Genomic DNA, 8,274 nt, shown 5'->3' on the forward strand with positions numbered 1-8,274 from the left:
TATGACATATGTCCAGGACCTTAGCACTTTCATAGTCTGTGGTGAGAAGTCTGTTGTAATTCTGATAGGTCTGCCTTTATATGTTCCTTGATTTTTTCTCTTACTGCTTTTAATATTCTTTCTTTGTTTCATGCAATCGATGTTTTGACTATTATGTGACAGGAAGAGTTTCTTTTCTGGTCCAATCTATTTGGAGTTCTGTAGGTTTCTAGTATATTTATGGGCATCTCTTTCTTTAGGTTAGGGAAGTTTTCTTCTATGATTTTGTTGAAGATATTTACTCGTCCTTTGAGCTGGGAGTCTTCACTCCCTTCTATACCTATTATCCTTAAGTTTGATCTTCTCATTGTGTCCTGGATTTCCTGTAAGTTTTGGACCAGTTGCTTTTTCCGTTTTACATTTTCTTTGACAGTTGTGTTGGTGATTTCTATTGAATCTTCTGCTCCTGGGATTCTCTCTTCTATCCCTTGTGTTCTGTTGTTGATGGTTGTATCTTTGGCTCTTTTTCAGTTGCTTTGGTTTTCTATATCCAGGATTGTCTCCCTTTGTGCTTTCTTTATCTCTTCTATTTATATTTTTAATTTCTTCAACTGTTTGAGTGTGTTTTCATGTAATTCTTTCAGGGATTTTTTTGATTCCTCTTTATAGGTTTCTACTTGTTTATTTATGTTTTCCCGCATTTCTCTAAAGGAATTCTTTATGTCTTTCTTGAAGTCCCCCATCATCATGGTCAAATGTGATTTAAAATCAAGATCTTGCTTTTCTGGTGTGTTTGGATATTTAGTGTTTGCTTTAGTGGGAGAATTGGGCTCCGATGATGCCATGTAGTCTTGGTTTCTGTTGCTTGCATTCCTATGCTTGCCTCTTGCCATCAGGTTTTCTCTGGTGTTCCCTTGTTCTGCTATTTCTGACAGTGGCTAGACTGTCCTATAGGTCTGCATGTCAGGAGTGCTGTAGACCTGTTTTCCTGTTTTCTTTCAGCCTGTTATGGAAACGGATTTTTCTGCTTTCAGGCGTGTAGTCTTTCCTGTCTACTGATCTTCAGCTGTTCCTGTGGGAGTGTGTCTTGTGTCTACCAGGCAGGTTACTTGGAGCAGAAATGTTGGTCTTACCTCTGGTCGCAGGGCTGAAGTTGCTCCTGGGGGGCTGTGTTTGAGCTCTCTGTGAGGGCAGTAACCAGAAGGGCCTGCCCCGCCTTTCTCAGGCACCTGTGTCAGGGGTCCCAGATGGCATTAGGTGTTTTCCTTTGGAGTCAGAAATGTGGGCAGAGTGTAGTCTCTTCTGGCTTCCCGGGAATGTCTGACCCTCTGAACGTTTAACTCTCCCTCCTACGGGATTTGGGTGCAGGGAGCTGTTAACCTGGTCCCTTCAGATCTGGGCGGTGTCTGGTCCACAGGGGACCTGCAGCTTGTGTGGCCCTGTCTTCCTGTTCCCAGATGACCTATACAGTTTCCTCTTGGGCCAGGGATGTAGGTAAGGGTGTGCAGTATTGGTGGTCTCTCCTTCTCTGAAATCTCAGGAGTGTCCACCTGTGTGCGTGGTGAGCTCTCTCTCCAATGAGGTTTGGGAGCAGGGGGCTGTGGACCAGGTTCAGCGAGCTTCATGCTCCAACTAAAAACCGGAAGTGTCTGGTCCTAGAGGAATTTTGCCTCTGTTTGTCCTGAGTCCATCAGGCAGGTGACTTGGAGTAGAAAAATTTGTCTTACCTCTGGTCCCGGGGCTGAAGTTGCTCCTGGGGTGCTGCGTTTGAGCTTTCCATGAGGGCAGCAACCAGAAGGGCCTGCCCCACCTTTTCTCAGGCACCTGTGCACAGGGGTCCCAGATGGCATTAGGTATTTTCCTTTGGAGTCAGGAATGTGGGCAGAGTGTAGTCTCTTCTGGCTTCCCAGATGTGTCTGCCCCTCTGAAGGTTTAGCTCTCCCTCCCACGGGATTTGGGTGCAGGGAGCTGTTAACCGGGTCCCTTCAGATCCAGGGGGTGCCTGGACCACAGGGGACCTGCCGCTTGAGTGCCCCTATCTTCCTGTTCCCAGAGGCCCTATACAGTTTGCTTTTGGGCCAGGGATGTGGAGTATGTGCCATCTTAATCCATTTATAGTATACAGAACATATCTTAGAAGCTTTGAGAGTATTCTAATTATTTTCATACACATTTTACTTTTGACACTTAAGACTGTAAACATAGTAGAATAAATAAGGGATTAATATTGAATGAACTACTCTAGGAATATAAGATATTTGTCTCATGTAACTATCAAATATGAAAAACCTTGCATATGTTGTTGAAACGCTATTTTTCAATTTAAAGTTTATTATGATTTTTCATAAAGATCTATTTTCCACTTTTAGACCCATCATTAAATACTGAACAGTCATGGGAAAACATACTAAATGAAGAGTCTGTATAGCAGCAGTTTTAACTGATAACTCAGTTTAAAGCTTTTGTTTGACTGTGGTAGACTACATTTTACAATATTAAGTTTATTTTAGGTTTTGAAGTTTTTTCTTCTTAGAAATTTCATATATATATATATGTATATATATAGATATAATCTTTAAATCATTAGTTTTATGGTTACTGAGACTATAATAATCTCCTATAAACACTTTGTCATTCTTATGGCAGTTAATTTTGAAATTCTGAAATATCAAAATTTGAAATTCTGAAATATCACATACCTGGAAAATCCATTGGGATAAAGTATGGAAATGGTTGCCACAGGTGAACATTGGTGATACTTAGGAGTTATATTTCAAATGATTGAAATACCTCCTGTAAATCTGTACAGGCAAAGAAACATGCTGTAAAGGTAGAGGATTTGCACATGGGATAAATCCTAAAATAATATTTTAAAATATACTTGCACTCTACAAACTTATAAAAACAGATTTTTCTGGGATGAAAAAACAACTATAAATTTAGTGTTTGAATTTGTTTTTTTTTGTTGTTGATGATTGTTGTGATTGTTGCTCCTGTTTTTGTTTTCTTCTGTAGACTTCATAGAACAAGAAAAAAAAAACATGAAGAAGCAGTCAGTAGAGATTGTGTTCATTTTGCTTGGACTGACAGATGACCCTCAACTTCAAATTCTGATCTTCCCGTTTATGTTTTTCAATTATATCTTGAGCCTGATGGGGAACGTAGTAATTATCTTCCTCACCCTGCTGGATATTCGCCTCAAGACTCCAATGAACTTCTTTCTTCGGAATTTCTCCTTCTAGGAAATTGCATTCACAATTGCCTGTATTCCATGATTCTTGATGAGCATTCTCACTGGAGACAAAACAATGACCTACAATGCTTGTGTAGCTCAATTATTCTACTCTGTTCTACTTATCACAGAGTTCTACCTCCTTGCTGCCATGTCCTGTGCAGCCATCTGCAGACCACTGCCCTACCCCATCATTATGAACAGCAAAGTGTGCCACGTACTAGTTATCAGCTCCTGGGTGTCTGGGTTTTCATCCATCTTTCCCTCTTTAATGTTGGGACTCAAACTAGAATTCTGTGCTTTGAAAACTGCAGATCACTTTCTGTGTCACACTTCTGCTGTTCTGCAGTTGTCTTGCACAGACACACATTTCATAGAATGGATTGCTTTTGTCGTAGCTATACTGACACTTATCACCTTGATCTTAGTGATTCTCTCGTACACACTCATCATCAAAACTATCCTAAAGTTTCCTTCAGCTGAACAACAGAGAAAGGCCTTTTCCACCTACTCCTTACACATGGTTGTTGTCTCAATTACCTATGGGAGTTGAATCTTTATGTACATAAAAACATCAGTCAAAGAGAGGGTGACTTTAAGTAAAGGTGTAGCTGTTCTCAACACCTCTGTGGCCCCATTGCTAAACCCTTTCATCTACACCCTAAGGAACCAGCAGGTGAAGGATGCTTTCAAGCAGGTGATTCACAGATTGTGTTATTCTCAAACAGTGATTTAAGAACCCCACAAATGGGAGAGAAAACTTGTGGAGATCATATCCAGAGATTAGACACAGTCACCAATTGAGGGATGGGGTTATCCAAACATCTCAAACATATTAATCCAGAATTGCTCCTATCAAAAGGAAACACAGGGACAAAGAATGAAACAGAGACTGAGGGAAAGGCCATCTAGATACTGTCTCAAGTAGAGATCCATCCCATATGCAGACACCAAACCAAGACACTATTGTTGATTCCAAGAAGTGCTTGCTGACAGGAGCCTGGTATAGCTGTCCCATAAGAGGCTATGCCAAATCCTGACCAACACAGATGCAGATGCTTGCAGCCAACCCTTAGACTGAGCAGGGGATCCCAATGGAAGAGTTAGAAAAAGTACTGAAGGACCTGAATGGGTTGGCAATCCCATAGGAAGAACAACATTATCAACCAACCAGACCGCCAAAAGCTTCCAGGGGCTAAACCACCAACCAAGGAGTACACATGGAGGGAACCGTGGCTCCAGCTGCATATGTAGCAGAGGATTACCTTATCTGACACCAATGGGAAGGGAGCCCCTTGGTCTTGTGATGGCTCGATGACCCAGCATAGGGGAATGTTAGGGTCCTGAAGTGGGAGTGGGTGGGTGTGTCAGGGAGCACTGTCATAGAAGCAGGAGGGATTTGGGAGGGGGCAGGGTGTTTAACTGGGAAGGGGGCTAACATTTGAAATATAAATAAATAAAATAACCAATAATATAAAATAAAAAATAGAAAAGGAAAAAAGACAGGCATAAATAGCTTGCTTTTGGGACATGACTAAATAATGAAAATTAATGCCATATATATTCCATGATGGCCCATGTCATTTCTCTCCTTTACTACTTAAATCATAGTGAGTTTTCAAATTGTTCTATGTTGATCTTTCTGAATCAATCTTATGAATCACTAGGAGCAAATGCTTCTTCAGTTCATAATGTATAATTCTACCTTTGCTCTGAAATCTCTCTTCTAATCATAGGCTTATTTATTAAATGTATTTTATAAGTAAATGCTATAAGAAGGTCTGAATTAATTATATGTCATTATTAATTGCTAGGTATTTTATTTCCAGCTTAATATTTTGTATTGCTAAAAATAGAGACAATCACAGAGCATAAAATTAATCTATAATATGATGAATATTTTCAGGGAAAATAACTAGGAAATCTGAGTCAATTTAAAGATAAAATTGATCTTCTAGAAGTAAGTATGCTCAGGATGAACCTTGTGAGATGAATGATGGAAATAAAGATTAAATAACCCTTTGATGAGAAGTCTCTTTTTCTCTTTTTTCTTTATGTAAATATAAATATGAGCTATATATAATATATAGCATATATTATATATAACATATATATATATATATATATGGAAAAAGAGAAAAAGAAAAAAGTCCAAACACAACATTATGAGACAAAAATAATTCTCCAAAAATGTTAAGTTCACCTTCTGTCAGCCATCTACTGCCAGGCACTGGGCCTACCCTTAAGAGTAGTTTTCCCAGTTAGACTCTCTTGGAGAAAAGTAAATTTTCATTTGCAAGTGAACATCTGCTGGAGCCAGATTTATAGTTAAGGTGGGGACTTGTATACACTTCTGCTTTAGGCTCTAGGACCCCATCTGATGTAGAGCCGGCCTGTGCATGCCCCCTCACTCCCTGTGCATTCACATGTGAGTTGCTCCTGCTGTGTTTAGAAGACATTGCTTTTTGTTTTTTGTTTTCTTTTATTGTCCTGCATCCCCTCTGGCTCTTACATTCCTTCTGCCTCTTGCAGAGGGTTCACTTAGCCTTGCTGAAAGGGATTAATTTGAGACAATCCCTTTTGGGGCTGAGTGTTCTGAGATCTCTTACTCTGCATAGTCTCTGGGTGTGGGTCTCTGTATTCATTCCTATATATTCCAGGGATAAGCCTCTCTGTTTATGGCTAAGCTAAGCAAAGCATTGTTCAGACAAAACAGTAACCTTCCAAAAGTAAAAATACTTTTATCAAGTACATAGCCAAGGCTAATATCCTAATACTCCCTTCCTCCCAAAAACTGACTGTCAAAAAAAAAAAAAAAAACCCAAATAATTCAATTAAAAAATGGTGTAAGTCTCAGTGAGCTCTGCTCATTTGATACAGATTACCATGTTCTCTTACTTTCCTCTATCACCTCATATTTCGACAAGCATTCCCCCTTCTTTTTCTCAAGTTTCCCTCAGCTCTGACATAAAGGAACCAATCCAGACATCCAGTTGAGGCTCTGTCTGCATAATGTCCAGCTGTGAGTCTTTGCACCTGTTCCTGTACGCTGCCAGAGGAAGCCTCTCTGATGAAAACTGGACAGAATATCATTAGAAATCATTTCTTTAATATTTTTTGCCAGTGGTGTTTGGTTTTACCATATGTCTCTGGACATCAAGGGGACTGCATAGGTCCGCAGCAGGTCCTCTGCACATATATTCTAGCTGTTAGCTTGATATTTTATGGGACTCCTAACTGTGGGAGCCAGTGTGTCTCTGGCTTTTTTGCCTGCTCTTGGGATTCTTTTCCTCCTGTTAGATTACCTTGTTCATCCTCAATATGAGTACATTTTGCCTTGTCTTTTTATATCTTGTTTGCCATGTTTGGTTGTTGTCTTTCAGGGACCTGTTCTTTTCTAAAAAGAAATGGAGAGGGAGTGAATCTGGGGGAAATGGGAGGTGGAGAGGAGCCTGGAGGAGTGGAAGATGGGAAACTGATCTGGGATGTATTGCATGAGAGAATAATCTTCTTTTAATGAATAAATAAATAAATAAATTAATTAATTAATAAATAAATAAATTCAAAACTAAACAAATGTTTTTACAGATATAAATAGAGAATTTCAAAAGTGGAAACTCAAATGACTGAGAAACACAGAAATATTCAACATTTCTACCCAGTGGGGGAATGCAAACTATAACTACTTAGAGATTTCACCTTACATCCATCAGAATACCCATGATCAATAAAGCAAATGATAGCTTTGCTGGTGGTGATATAGAGTAAGGGGAACACTTCATTGCTAGTGGAAGTGAAAATGTATACAGATATTATGGAAGTCAGTGTAGAGATGCCTCAGGAAGCTGGGGATAAATGTACCTCTAGACAATTTTGAGCATACACCTAAATGATACTCCATCCTATACAGAGACACTTACTTAACCATGGTCATTATTGCTCGACCTATAACAGCCATAAACTGAAACCAAGCTCCATGTTTGCCAACAGATGATAAATAGTATTAGCGTTATAAAATGGAATATTACTCAGCTTATTTGAAATAAGGATCACCTGAAAGTCATCATTCATGTGTGTGTGTGTGTGTGTGTGTGTGTGCGTGTACGTATGTGTATATATGTAATGTGCATATAATTGTATAATATATATTATCATATATATCAGTGAGTATAAAGTAATTTCTATGTGTTGGACCATAGCCTCAGGACACGTAGGAATTGCATCAGGTTGTACTGAAAAATAATCCCAAGCTACAGCAAATTGCTTAGTCCCTAGCTGACCATTCCACTACACCATCAGAAACTCTATACCTGGGTGATGCAAGCAACTCGCCCTAACAAACCATAAAACCACCTGTAAGCTTCTTATCTGTGGGTATGGGAGAAATGTTTAGAGTATTTGGGGATTATGCTGACTCAGTAAAGTGGCATTTGTAGGTTATACTCCAAGAATCATGATCTCATGAGCCTGAGATAGGTAACTAGGTTTCCAGTGCCAGGTATGATTGTATTTCATGGGCCTTATGAGTCTGGGTTACCTCATTTTGTATAATATATATTCCAGTTTCATTTATTTCCGTACAAATTTCATATGTTTCATCTTCTTTGTGCATGAATAAAATTTCATTTTGTGCATCTTTCACTTTGTCACTAGCTGTTTATCTGTTGATTAACAATTAGGATGATTTCTAGGTATTACCAATATAGCAACATTGAGTATTGATTTGCAAGTATCTCTGTGATAGCCTTTTAGTATATAAACAGGAGTGCTATATTTCATTCTATATTTAGCTCTTTGTGAAATCACAACTTTGAGATGCTGTGGAGGGTTTTGTATTTAATTTAATATAATTATATTAATATTTCCAGCAGGTATGAACCTAACCAGTGCTCTCTGCATCCTTGCTATTATTCATTGTTATTTCTTTACTTGATAATTGACACTCTAGCTGACATCAACTAGAATATCAAAATACTCTGTTTGAATTTCTCTGTTGGCAAAAGATCTTGATCACCTTTCAACATGTTAATAAATTTATATTTCGGCTTGTTTGAATTCTCTTT

At 38.8% G+C, this 8,274-nt stretch overlaps 1 pseudogene; it reads left to right on the plus strand.

Annotated features, from left to right (window-relative positions):
• Nucleotides 1-3,020: 3,020 nt before the first annotated feature.
• On the plus strand, nt 3,021-3,947 carry LOC116910095 (annotated as a pseudogene).
• The last annotated feature ends 4,327 nt before the right edge of the window (nt 3,948-8,274 follow it).

The sequence above is a fragment of the Rattus rattus genome, chromosome 1 (assembly GCF_011064425.1).
Source record: "Rattus rattus isolate New Zealand chromosome 1, Rrattus_CSIRO_v1, whole genome shotgun sequence".
In the NCBI taxonomy this organism is placed as follows: Eukaryota; Metazoa; Chordata; class Mammalia; order Rodentia; family Muridae; genus Rattus; species Rattus rattus.